General features: G+C 38.2%; 1 long non-coding RNA gene and 3 pseudogenes across 1 annotated transcript; 2 read left to right on the forward strand and 2 right to left on the reverse strand.

The window, feature by feature from the left end:
* LOC146487579 (putative ATP-dependent DNA helicase Q1) overlaps positions 1-3,027 on the forward strand; it is a 6,521-nt pseudogene extending 3,494 nt beyond the window's left edge.
* Positions 1-13,875, forward strand: part of LOC146487577 (uncharacterized) — a 205,385-nt pseudogene that overhangs the window by 44,427 nt on the left and 147,083 nt on the right.
* Positions 4,040-7,741, reverse strand: LOC146487580 (uncharacterized; annotated as a pseudogene).
* On the reverse strand, positions 7,998-10,132 carry LOC146487581 (uncharacterized). Its single transcript, XR_014868501.1, has 3 exons — positions 10,006-10,132; positions 9,338-9,731; positions 7,998-8,287 (listed from the first exon to the last, which is right to left on the reverse strand). It is a non-coding gene; the product is annotated as an uncharacterized LOC146487581 (long non-coding RNA).

The raw sequence follows: 13,875 nt of genomic DNA on the forward strand, positions 1-13,875 counted from the left end.
CGATTGAGAGCGGTAGCAAACAGGCAAAACATGAGTGACGAACAAAGAGAGAAAGAACAGGAAAGGGTGCCGAAAAAATCCCGTGTTGTGGCACAGGGTTTGAGTGTCTCATTTCACATTGGCTTACATAAATGAGCGTATGTGCTGTAACCCGGGTTGTGTTTGGGCGGGAAAATGCATGGCCAACTGCGCTGCCGGCCGCGTTTGTGTGGCGGGAAGTTGCATCGCCAACTGCGTTTGCGAAAAAAACAAAACAAAAAAATAATAATTTTGAAGACGACAAGATACAAAGTCAATTTTTATATGTGACCAAAAGCAGGAGAAAGAGCAAGGCAACTAGCGGCGGGAGAAACAAATCGACTGGCACATCATCAGAATCTGGAAGTGAAATCATTTTACTTCGATCCAGCGCCAAGAAACGTTGGATTTTTCCTCTTTAAGTGAAACGTTTCGCTCACTTAACGCTGTAAAACGAACGGAAAAATCAGCAATGGAATAAAGGGACTGGTTATTTTCAGAAGAGGCGAGTACATTCATGCAATTTTGTTGACAAAAACTTTGCTAGTTTGGTGGTTTGCAAGATAGTGTTTTCTTGCAGTTTTGCCACGCCGTTTAACTTAAGCTTAAGCTAATACTGCTAACTTCAGAACAGTATTTTGAGCTCATTTTTTCGGTCCATGTTGACTATTTCCCTTGGAGTTTTATTTTCTGATCTCGTCCAATTTTGCCGTCAAACAGCAGGAGAAAGAGCAAGGCGGACCGCGGCTGGAGAAACAAATCGATTCTTTTAGCAGCTTTTAGAGGCGGCACCTCATAAACAGCGGCCGAATCTTGAAGAGCAATTATTTTACTCTAATCCGGCGCGATGAAATGAAATTAAGATGCGATGGATTTTTCCTCTTGAAGTGAAACTTAATGTTGTAAACGAACGAAAAAATCAGCAATCGAATAAAAGGACTGGTTATTCTCCAAAGAGGCGAGTATATTCATGTGCTTTTGTTGACAACACTTTGCTGTTTTTGCAAGATATTTTTTTCTTGCAGTGTTGACACTGCAACTTGTTTAACCTCAGAGCAGCCTTTTGAGCTCATTTTTCGGTCCATGTTCGTTATTTCCCTTGGAGTTTTATTTTCTAATCTCATCCCATTTTGCTTCATTTAAAAAAATTGGATTCTGAGCTAAAATAGTCAGTCAAACAAGTGTCTCCCAACATTGTATCGTTGGCATAAACTACTGACAAGTTCTTCTCACATAAGTCTTATATTTCTGATTTCAGCATTTAGTTCTGACAATCTTGACAGAGAACAAACAAAAATACTTAAAACAGTAGGATATGACCGCAAAGATTAAGATGTGTGAGTAATTTTCACTGAAATTCTTTTCAAAGAGCGTTGGAAGCGAATGTAAAATTAATAAAAAGTGTGATTTCATTTTCATCAAAACAAAGTTTACACAAAACATTTATTCGCTTGTTTTTTGTGAATTTTTCAAAGATCGTTGTTTAGTTTATTTCTGTACTCATTGCTATGAATTATCACAGTGCTTTTTTCATTTATTACTCAAAGATATGTTTGAAGTGTGTTTTTTGGTTAGTGTATCCATTTTCTCTGAGGTTTATAGCGTACGGCCTTCTTGATAAGCAAAATTTACTAGATAGTGACAGTGCCGGTAGGGCACGTTGGTTGTTCACAAACCGTTTTGCCTCGATCATCTTAAAAACTAAAAACAAATTATAATAAAAACAGAAAATATCATTTTGAGCCATTTAAATTCCGCTTTTATAACACAGAGGGCAAAATCTTCCTAAAACTATCAAGGAACTTCGTAAAACAGTCAGTAAAGCACTCATCGAAGGCGCAAGCAAACCAACAAATTATTTAATTTTTTCGTAGCGTACAAAACAAACAAAACCGACGAGAACAGTTCTCATTATACATATGTAATTAAGAGAGAATACAAGTTTAATTCAGGAGCAAACTAACAACGATAAATCAAATGTTAGGCATCAATAATTAATTGTTCACCTGCGCTGTGAAGCTTCCTACCGCTTGGAAATCACACGAACATAGATCGATAAAAATAGCAAACGATGGATCCAAAGAAGGAACTTGCGGAGTAATTCTTCCTGCTCCTTCCTCCCACCAAAAGGACACTTTCATGCTCGCTTATCATTCGTTGAAAGCACTTGGACGCCATGACTGATTTCAGTTTCTCAACCAAGCAAAATAAAATCAATCTGATCCAAGTCTTTAGCTTTTGACACAAATAATCTTTTGCTGTTTCTTGTGAGAGACACCAAAATCAACCTTTAGGAATTTCCTTCCTAGCTGCAGCACTTGATTTCCATGTATTTTTGGTACAAAGAACCCGGCTTAAAGAGTTTAACTTCGAAAGAACCTCAAAGAACTTGTTTTTTTGGACACAAAATGCAGAAACCAACAAAATGTAAAACTGTCGTGCTCAGCCGATCAGGAGCGAGTATTTTCGCTGCTCGACCAATCAGCAGTAAGTAATTTTGCCCTCGGTAAAAGGAAAATTACGAAAAACTGCCCTCTGTTACAACAAATCAGCATTCGGTAATTTTGCCCTCTGTTTTACATTGTTATTGTTGATGAGCAGGTAGCTGCATATGCATTAAAAATGTGCTATATAACTGCAGAATTGATGAGGAACTGATAAGGTTATTACGTGCAAACAATAAGCAGACTTCTATTGTGGAGCTTCGCTTTTAGGCTTGGCTAAATATATATATTACAAGAAGTTGTAGCCAATTGTCATTGCTTACTGTAAATGACGTTTTGGAGTTGTGTCCCCTTTTATTCTATTGTTCATGCACTTAAGGTTTTGGAACTCATACAATAGCTATTTTTAGATATTCCAAATTTCAATGAATTCCTCGACATAGTGAGGTTTGAGGAATGTTCTGCATATGATGACTTGTCACATCTTTTAAGAGATGTTACATTATTGGGTGACAGCCGAGAAAGTACAGATGGTGAGGATGAAGAGGTTGTGGAGGTTTTATAAACAAGGTACATTGAAGTTTATTTTACCCTCAATCTTTTCAAATGGACTGATTCATTGCATGAATTTGTAAAGAACAGACAGGTTGTCATACATTTTGTGGTCTTTAAACTGTTAACACTCTGTTAATTAATTTCTAAATCGATAATTAAAGAAATATTAATAGCCATTCTAAGACGAAAGGTTGAACCAAAATATAGTACAACCGATTTTTAGTGAGTTTTGACAGCATAACTTGAGCCAATGTTTTCAAGTTTGAACCCTTCTTTATCTTGGTCATCTACCAGTAAAAACATCTGTGGATAGTTTCTTTGCATTCTGATAGTCTTTTAATGGAATTGTGGTCATTATAACTTGGTTGTGATCAACTAAATAGCGTCTTTTTGATTTCCAATGTGTTACTAAAAATTGCCAGAGAGTAAATCTCACCCCACCCCCCCAAAAAAAAAATAATAATAAAAGAGGGACATGGCCAGCTTCTGAGAGAGTAGAGTTGAAACAATAATTACATCAGAGTAGACCACCTCAGAGTTCCTTTATTCTTAAAAATTAGTAGTGCAATGTCAGAATATCCCAACTTCGATATATTAAAATTCAGCCTGAAACAATAAACATCACTGCGAGGCTCCGGGGAATAAACTGAAAAGTTTATATGGGTTTATTCCCCGGAGCCTCGCAGTGATGTGTATTGTTTTGAGGCTGAATTTTAATATATCGAAATTGGGCTATTGCCTCAGTATAATAATAATTATGGGGTTTGTAACAAAATTCTCATCTCACTCAGGAATTTACCATTTTCCAACCGCAGGGAAACTTACTGAATTATATAAATGCTTTCTTTAATTCAAATATATTACATGTTTTGCCCCAAAACTGACATCTTTTTAAGTTTATATAAAGATTATCGCGACCTACAGGTACATGTAAAAGGAGTGACCTCCATTCTTGATACTGAATTCTGGTTCAAAACAGAAAATCCCATAAAGATGAAATAATATAAGAAAATTCAATATATTTATCTTGAATGTGTAAATTTATCACAAAGCAACAAACAAAGTTTTTTTTTTCCATAAATGGAACTCCATGTCTGCAGAGTGTCTTTGATCCACTTATGCAGTTCCCTGTAGTCAAGACTTTCGAAAAAATTAGCACTAAATTTAGAAAAAGAGAGGTGACCTTGCCTGCACTTTACAAATTTGAAGGCATCTATGGACTGTAGGTCCTTGATTACTTGCACGACTGCTTCCTCCCTCTTAGCCACAGAACGCTATGAAGATTTGTGGATCAATTTACTATCTGCATCAATATTATGCAAAATTAATTTTACAGCATCAAGAGTGCCTGCAATCCGTGCAGCAACACTTTGTTCATCCAAATTAGACCCCAATCCCTTCCATAAGATCTTTAGGAGTTTATTTTGGTGTTCCTTTCGTAAATCTAGAGGAATATTACAGGCTTTCCCACCATGTAGGTTTTCAACTCTGTTCCATTTGAGCCTCTCTGCTTCAAACTCAGGCAGGATGGCACAAACCTTTATGAGGTAGAGCAGAGTTACATAACCATATTTGGGATGCTTGTGGGATTTGTAGATCAGAAGTAGTAGTTTGTAAGTCTCAAAAAGGCGCTGTCCGTCCCCTTCTTTTACAGCATCCTCAAATCCCCTAATGAGCAGTCCAAATGCCGTTTTGTACTGGTGATAGTTGAACATGGAATCATCACTGAGATTCTGATCTGTTTGAGTGGGTAACTCTGGTGCAACAAACTCTGGGTGAATCTCCCTTTCATGCCTATGGTAAAATAATATTGTAAGGAGATTACAGAAATCTATGGTAACAGTCGGCATACACAGCAGGCAGTAGAAACTTATAAGCTAAGATGAAATAAAGTATTGATTTCCTAACTGATCGACTGATTGACATGCTTACACTCTCCTGTTTCTACATGGCCTTGTACTAAAGACAAGACCGCAGTTACTTCTGCAGATATAATGTCCAAGGTCATCCTTTTCATCTTCTTGAAACACTTGCAGCTTCAGGTTGTGGTTCTCTAATTCATTTTTTCAAAAGAAGGTACAACCATAATTATTGCTTGATTACCACAAGATGTTTTGTAATAATTGCTTGCATTTTTAGAGCCTTGTTCAAGTAAACTGACAGGTTAATGTCAATACCACTATTCACACACCTAGGTCTAAATATCAACCACTTTTCTAGCATAGAGGATAGTTGAGACTGAAAATAGCTCCAGTTAGTGATAGGAAAACTGATATCTAGGCTACCCCTGGGAAACAGGCAGATTTATTATTATTTTACCTATTCAGGGTAGCATTCATTTTCTCACACTCACCTTACTCGTCCGTCGACATCCATGAAAGCGGCATTCAAACTGCAGTTGAAATGCCTTCCTTAACTCGTCAGTCATGTCAGAACAAACAACAGTTTTCCATGCGACGCTTGCAAAGGTCCAACAACCACAACATTTTGCTTTGCTCAGAAGCTTTGGCTGGCGGCATCTCAATCAAGGGCTTATCTGAAATCAGTAATGGTTAGAAGTAGTAATTAAAAGAAAATTTTGTTTGGTGTTGACTTTTTGTCATTTTGCATGGTTACATTTGGAGGAATGTGACAAAATTTGTGAAAAACTCTTTCTGTACATTGATAATTGATAGACAGGGAAAGGGAGGATGGGTCTCCTCTCTCAGGAGGAGGAACATTGAAACATACATATAGTCCACGGTGCATTTTCATCTCTCTAGTTCACACCTGCATCTTACAAAATTTGGCTACCTTCTACTTTAAACATTTTACACATCTCCATAAATGATGCACAAATGTGACCCTCTACCTCCCTTAAGTGAAAATCCTTGTACTCATTGTAATTGGATTGGATGCCCTTTGCAGCATTGAATTTTCCTGTGCGGTTCATACTGACTCTTTATGTGCTCACCTCACCTGCAGACTCTGCTTTAACAAACATTTCAAATTCTGTCTAGAGAAAAAATTAGGACAACTCAATGTCTAAGGGCAACCGCAGCACTGGGGTCGGGGTTTCCCTTGTGTGGGGTACTAGGTTTTGGAACCTGCAAGCGAGATAAAGCGTCAGTTGGGGTATTACCAATACCACGAACATGAACTGCTTTTAGTACAATGTTAAACTTGCAACAGATATAAAAAGGTAGCTTATGGGAGTCACGTTCATTGTTTTGTTGGGATTAGTGGCAAAGCCCAATTCTTCACAAACAGTCAACATATGGTCTAAATTATCGTGGCAAATGGGGCTTGGAGCCGGGGGGGCCATGAGTCCAGAAATCATCTAAATAGTGCCAAGTAGAAGAAACTCCGCATTTGTCCATAACATTAGCTAGCGTCTCGGCGTATCATAAAAATAAGGACGGTGAACTCCTGAGGCCAAAGGGTAAGAATGCATCAAAGAAGTAAGCGGGATACAATGCGCTATTAATGTCTACAGGCCATGTAGAGCCTAACAACTCCCAGTTGTCGGGGTGAACTAAAATATGGCGGAATGCATCAGATAAGTCCAGTTTACTCATTAAAGCGCCTTTACCAGCGGCTTTAAGATGGGCGATTACCTTGTCGATCGTATCATAAGTGCACGTGGAAGAATCCTTAGGGATCCCATCATTAACTGAGAGGCCAGCAGGCCAAGATAAATTGTTTATGATGCGCCATTTAACAGGCGCTGAGTGCTTTTTCGCAACAGCGCCCATCAGCGACCCGACAAAGTTTTGAAATGGAGGCAAGAGAAAAGGACGGATCTTACGATTAAGACTGATCTCCCTCTCAAGTTCATGGGCAACAGCTTCAGGATTAGAGACCGCAGAAAAATGATTTGGTGAAATCTATGCAGAATGGTTTCCAGTAAAACTGATCCGGACACCATGGTCAATGTCATGTAAGAGATCGTCAACAAAAGTTTGACTAGGATAATCACGTAAATTGTCTTTCCAAATAGACGTAATAAAGGGCGATTTAGTAGCCGATAATGAGTTTGCAATTGGCCAATTGCAAATTGGCCCCTACAAGCCTTGCATACATGGGCGCGCTTGCATTCAGTTCCTTGCTGGCAAGCATCCAAGATTGTGGTGTAGAGAGTTGTGTCCACGATGTCAAGGCGTCCGGCTGTAGCATTTTCGGACAGGCTCATTCTAAATTGCACGTCGTAGTCGAAGCAACGGTCCACTGGAATTGGCGGTTAGCTTTTTGAATGATGCCTCTGTAGTGAGCAAGGTCTATGTATCGATCTGGGTTATCCGCCATTAGCTTTTCCTCGAAAATAGACCACACTTCGAGCCATTGGTCGAATGATTCGATGGTCACTTTTTGCTTGGGATCGCTAGCTCAGTCGCGGCAGATTTTTTCGTCTTGACTCGAGGGAGAAGGGTTGTAAGGTCAACATATACACCAACTTTAACAGCCTGAACGTTACCTGTGGTTGTGTCACCTTGCGATGGTGTGGCACTTGTATCATTGTTTGGGGATCCGCCCCCATTTTTTGTTTCCACCATCTTGCAAAGGGATTTCTGCTCGAGTTGTAGGGAGCCCACCTGATCAGAAAGTGCTCTTACGGCATGAAGGAGCTCGGCGTTGGCCTGAGATGATGGAGACTTTGCCTTTGACAATGAAGACGGAGCAGCAGTGCCTAGTTCGGCCAAACTGCCCTTGGAGTCGCTATCAGGGCCATTACAATTCTTGTGCATTGTTCCGAAATCGTGTTCAGCTTTGGGGAGATGGCACCCGGGACACGAAGAAGTGCGTTTGTTCCTTCGCTTCGAAGACATGACTTTTCTCAACGAAATGAGGAAAGAAAGCAAGTGAAAATTGCGATATACGTGATTCGACCATAGCGTACGGTGAGCGAGCGAAGATAATGTACAGACAAACTGGAAACCTGATCCTAGCGTACTGTACCACTCGCCATTAAACTAAATTAATATTTAATACCACAATTTGTCACGACTACTTGCATCACCATCATCAGCACCACTGTCACTGTCGTCTTTAAGAAAGTAGCTCTCATCAAAGTCGTCATGGACAAGAGCAAAATTATGTAACACACAGGCTCCCATGACTATCTTAATCATGAGTTAACACTTAGGTGATTTAGGTGCAACAGTTTCCTCCATCTCCCTTTAAGCAGACTAATTGCAGGCTCTACCATCTGTCTGGATGATGAAAGGACATTGTTGAATTGTAGCTGATTTGCCAGCAAATGACCATTATTGCAGAAAGGAGTCATAAGCCACCTGTAACAAACACATGATCTATATTGTGTCAGAAATCCTTAATCCAATTATATTTATTTTATGGCTATAGGCTAGTGGCCAATGTAACACGTGCTCTGATTGGCTAAGAGCAAGATCAGAGTAGGGCATTATGCACCTGTTATGCCCACCGTCCGATTATGGATGACGCAAATTAGGGTTAGGCTTGAATTAAAATGTTTTTTCCTTATCAAGAAAGCCAGACAATAAACAACTTAATAACCTTGACTGTTTGCTATTTATGGGAAAAATTTAAACTGTGGCCTAGTCGTATTGACCTCGCTATCACTCAGTCAATACGGCAAGGCCCCAGTTTGAGATTTTCCCATAGTGACCTCACTACCGGTTATTAAGTAGTTATTACTGTACTTGAAAAAGCGCTGCCCCGAATAACCACTGCACCAAGGGCCGCACTAAACAGTTGAAATATCAATAAGTGCTGCCCTTTAGAAAGTGATTCATCTCTCAATAAGAATGTCACATTCGAAATCAAGAACATAAATTTTTTAAAGAATGAATATAAAATGAAAACAACGCCCTAAATTCACTTAATTTGCTCTAAACCAACTGAAAATTTAGCCTCATTCATGAATGAGTCCTCTTCCTTTTTTCAAAAAACAGAAGCAATTTCTAATTCGAAAACATCTATCAATATCTTCTCAATAAGCTCCACCCAGCTCTGATATCCAAATGTTATATTTTTCAACTTCTTGGTGCAGTGTTTTTGATGAGTGCTTATTCAGTGCAGCATTTATTTAAAGCTGCTACAACGGTGTATCATTTTAATAATATTTTTGCAACAACAATAAAAAGAATTGTTGTTTTAAATGAGACTGTCTGCAGGTGATCTAAAGTGTTGTTTTATTTCATACAATCCAAAACAAAAGTTGCTATCATTAGCAGTGAATGTTTCATTGGTAAACAATTAGAACCAAAAGCATGCAACTACCAAAACATTATGTGGTATTGGCTCTTTAAAAAGTGAAATTACACAAAATATTGAAGAAAAGAGAACATCTGTGTGACATTTACCTCAAAAGTGGGTAGCCTCCATCCCCAATAAGGTGGTAATCACAATGAAACTTATTAGGTGATGTAGCATAGAGGAATTTGTCAAAACTCTTGAATCATGGACAGAACCAGGCCGATCTGTTGGCACCATGTTGTTGCAAACAATCTATGGAGGCCAAAAATGTTCTTTATAATATTTTGATCGTAAAATAATATTGTCACTGTCACTGACCTGGCCATTTTAAACTGTGACTTGTTTAAAGGAGGAATAAATGGTTAATAATAAATATACTTTTTTTCTCATTTTGCTTAAATCATTTACCTGCAAGTGAAGAGCATAAAACTTTTTCCGACAGATATATGATTCTGGGTCAACAGTAGGTGCGTTGATGTTTTAATGTTCTATCAATTGCACCTATCGGTAGAAATTACAATGAGGAAAAAATTATTGGCACGATTTTGGAATTTTAATACACTTCATACCTTTCCAGTCATTTAAGCTATGCAAAGGAAATTGAACAGAACAGTTGAAGTTGAAAAAGTTCCTCTCAGATCTGTAAAATGAGTACCTGCTATTATTTAAGGTAGTTGATAATAAAATTTTAATGTTGTATCATTCAAGCAACAGAGATATCAAGAGAGAGAGAGCACTTCACATGCCTCAAATTACATGTAGCGCAATCACGTACCTATTGTTCCAGGCATCCCTTGATTGTAAAAACTTTATGCAATCTCTCATTTTCATTGCTGCAAAATACCAGTACCCAAAATATAATTGTCACATACCATTTATTTTATTCACACGGCTCAAAATGAACTGGGTAATTTGATTCCAATGCCATGCACCTATCAATGGTTTGCCCCAGGATGGGGGGGGGAAGGGGGTAACCCACAGGAATTTGACTTTGTTAAGCCCACGTGGGTGGGGATTTTGACATCCACCACAGTCCCCAGCGTGGGACTTGACTGCCATCTTGGAAAGTGGATAGGACGTGGGAATGAGGATGAGCGGTCCGCCATCTTGGAAAATACCCAGAACTTGTTTAGGTGTGTTTCCCACATTCTTTTCTTCTTGAAGGATGTCAAGGGTGGAAGAACAGAAGGTAAGGTATTGTACATTCTGTATTGCTGTAAATACTATGTGAAACCATAAAATTCGCTTAAGTTTTAAAATGAAGTATTTACAAGGCTAAAAATTTATATTTAAAAAACAAACGTTTTCGACACTAGGTCATAAATTTTTGGCCTTGTTACATACATACTTTATTGTTACCTCCCCAATGGGGCTTTTCAGGAACAATTATTTAAATACTAAAGTTACTGATAACTACACAACTAATCAAATTAAAGAAAAACATTCACAACATTATAACATTATCTAAACTTTATAATCGAGAAATATACCAAAAATAAATGAAGTTCAGGAAGTATTTACAAAATTGTCCAAAAGCTTATTTTTTAAGATATGTTTAAAAACTTGAACCGAACGGCTTGATTTTAAAAGGGGATCTAAATTGTTCCAAAGTCCAACAGTTCTGTAATAAAATGTTCTTTGTCCTGAGGCTGTTTTAAAAAGAGGTACATCAAGCTTTTGGCCACTCCTAGTTGAACGCTTGCTAACTTGCTCGCTGGTAATGTATTGTGACGTCAGATATTTGGGGGCGTGTCCGGAAATACTTCACTGTGTGAAATAATTCACAGGTATTTTCAGGAGTACAGAATGTGTATTGAATTGCTAACCCTTCTAAATATCTGGATATATTCTTCACTTGAGGAAATGCACAAAGTTGGTGGGGACCATTTGTCACGTCCCAAGTAATTCTCTGTGGAGTTGCTGAGTGCTGAAATAAAGTGTTGTGAGTACCTATCGGTTCTTTGAAATTACTATGCAAGGTCTGTGGTCCCCAGGGGTGGGAATCTGAGTTATAACAGAGATCCAAGAGAGGGGAAATTCACATTGAAAACCTGAAAATGTCAAATTTCCTGTGGGTTGTCACCCCCCATCCTGGGGAAAACCATTGATAGGTGCATTAGATCCAAACGGCAAATAGATAATCGACCCTTCTCCAAAATGGCGGCAAGAGATTTGAATGAGGTAAAATTAAACTGGATGAGAAACTGTTACCAGCACTGGAATGAGCACCTTTACTTTAGTAACCTTGCAAAGTTTCAGCATATTAGGTGTTATATCAGCTTAGGAAATGTAAGTTGAAATTTGACAAATTTACAGACGTTTGTATGCCTGGAGCTATACGTCATACCCCCAGTCATACAAACGTCTGTAATTTTTTCATTTTTCAACTTACATTTTCCCAGCTGATATTACACCTGATATGCTAAAACTTTGCAGGGTTACTAAAGTAAAAGTGCTCTTTCTAGTGCTGGTATACGTTTTAAATTTTAACTTATTTGAATTTTCGGCAGCCATTTTAGAGATTAGTTCATTTCAATTTCAAGTGTGCTCGGGTTTGTGTGTATTTTTTGTATTTAATAGCTTCCGAGGTTTTTTCATTAAGCTCTCGTATTTCCGCGAGTTTGCAACAGATGTTTTAAGAAACTTCGCGGATTTTTGTATTCAGTATGATCATATCAATAAAAGGACCCTTATCGATGAACGCAACAAGTTAGTAAGCTTAAATTTTGCAATTCGCATGAAAGAACAGATGGGGGATATATGCATATGCATGGTTGTAGATTGATATTAACTTTTTAACAGTCTTTATAACATTTAGATTGAAACAGAATCTTACCATTTGGCCACTTCATAGTGTGAGTGCAAGGACAAAACAGCAGAGTTCACTCTCCGAAGGATCCTCTCACAGCTACTCATTGTGATGTCAAATCTGTCAGATACCTGCCTTGTAGTCTCACACGCATTTGCCATCATCCATAAATAAACCAATACTTTTTTTTCTGGAGGTATGGGCTCTCTTCCAAATTGATTACCTAGGTTTATATTGCCTGAGGCTACAATTTCTCTCGTGAGCAACTCGCAAGTGTTGTGAATTAGTCGTAAATGACTCGCAAATTCATCGCTAAAATATGCTGGCACAGTTTCCTCGGAGTGACTGACAGTTCTATTAAGGCTTTGTTTCATAAAAGTAGACACAACAGAAAAAAGGAAAACGTCGTTGTTGGACTCTAGTGACTCAGAATAGTCTTCCTCTTCATCCATAAAAGCCAACAAAAACAGGTTGTGCCATTTTTAGATTTGTCATTGTTATTCAATGTAAACCGCTGCAATACACATTGCAGACTCAATTTTTTGTTTGGGACGCGGTAAATGGTTCAAGATCCGTCTTCTCCATTCTTTCCTGGTGGAAATTCACTTATCATTAAAAGTGAATTTTTTAACCAGATGGTCTATTGTAAATGGTAAGCACCCCAGCATACTTACTCATCTATACACGATCTTGTAGTTGTACAGGTATAGAGTCATCAAAGTCATCATGAAAATACTAAGCAATAAAGGAGATATGATGGGGTTGGGCACTCTACGTTTTTGGCTGAAATGCTGACGTTTCCTTAAGAGCCTGCCAAAGTTGTTGTAACATCGACTACGTCTGGTTGTAGGAGGATTATCCCTGATGCTGGATGAATCCAATCCAGGATCAAGAGGAATAGTCTTAAGCCACTTGCGCTTTTCCCGTTCTTTGAGGGTGTGGAGTAGATTGGTGTTTTCACTCTTAAGGCCATTCCATAGAAAAAGAGCTGAGTCATAGTTAAGTCCCAAAAACAACTGTTTCCTGTGGAGTCTAAGCTCCTGTTGGAGAAGGTTAACTTTTCTTGGGAAGTTAGTAGAACTGCATTGCAAATTTCCTTTGATGTGTGTTGAAGAGAGTGCTTACAAAACGTATTAAGATTAACATTGTCAATGTTGAAAGCCAAATGAAAACGAAAATTAAAGCCAACCGGAATAACGTTACAAGCCAAACAAAGTTTGAGAAATGTACAATGGTGTTGATACCTGGAAAGCTTGTTACAAACAAAAGCGGCTTTTGTGACTATGGAGTTAAGGCGTAACATCTTCGGATCAACCAGGGTGGATGATTCACAGGTGGATGAGAATATAAAATATGAACAGCTGTTAGTGAGTCTCTTAGGCCAACGAAGGTGTCACTGCATCAGGAGGATCAGTAAGATTCCTAGTCCAAACCTCACAGCATGAATGAATGTAGAAAGTTAAAAAGAAGAGCAAGGATGGATAACTTCTTGCGTAAAAAAGGTTAAAAAATTTACTAAAACGTTTTGGTCAAAGACCTTCAGTTACTATAGCTTTTGGATAAAAACGACCCTTAAATAAGATTATGGTGCTAGTGATTACGTAATTACAAGTGACAACTATCAAAAAAGGTACAAGATAACTAAAAAGAGCAAAAAGTGGTGCTAATAAATAGATGACAAAAAGTAAAATTAGCGAAATGAAAAATACTGAATAAACCAAAAGAATGACACTAATGAGAACAGTTAACAAAAGATGAAAGATAAAAACTAAAAGGTAAAAATCTGAACTGGTTAAAACGAACATGATTACTGAGGAGGCAATGCGGTAGGCATCA

Source organism: Pavona decussata, unplaced genomic scaffold (genome assembly GCF_977016875.1).
Source record: "Pavona decussata unplaced genomic scaffold, jaPavDecu1.1 SCAFFOLD_14, whole genome shotgun sequence".
Lineage (NCBI taxonomy): Eukaryota > Metazoa > Cnidaria > Anthozoa > Scleractinia > Agariciidae > Pavona > Pavona decussata.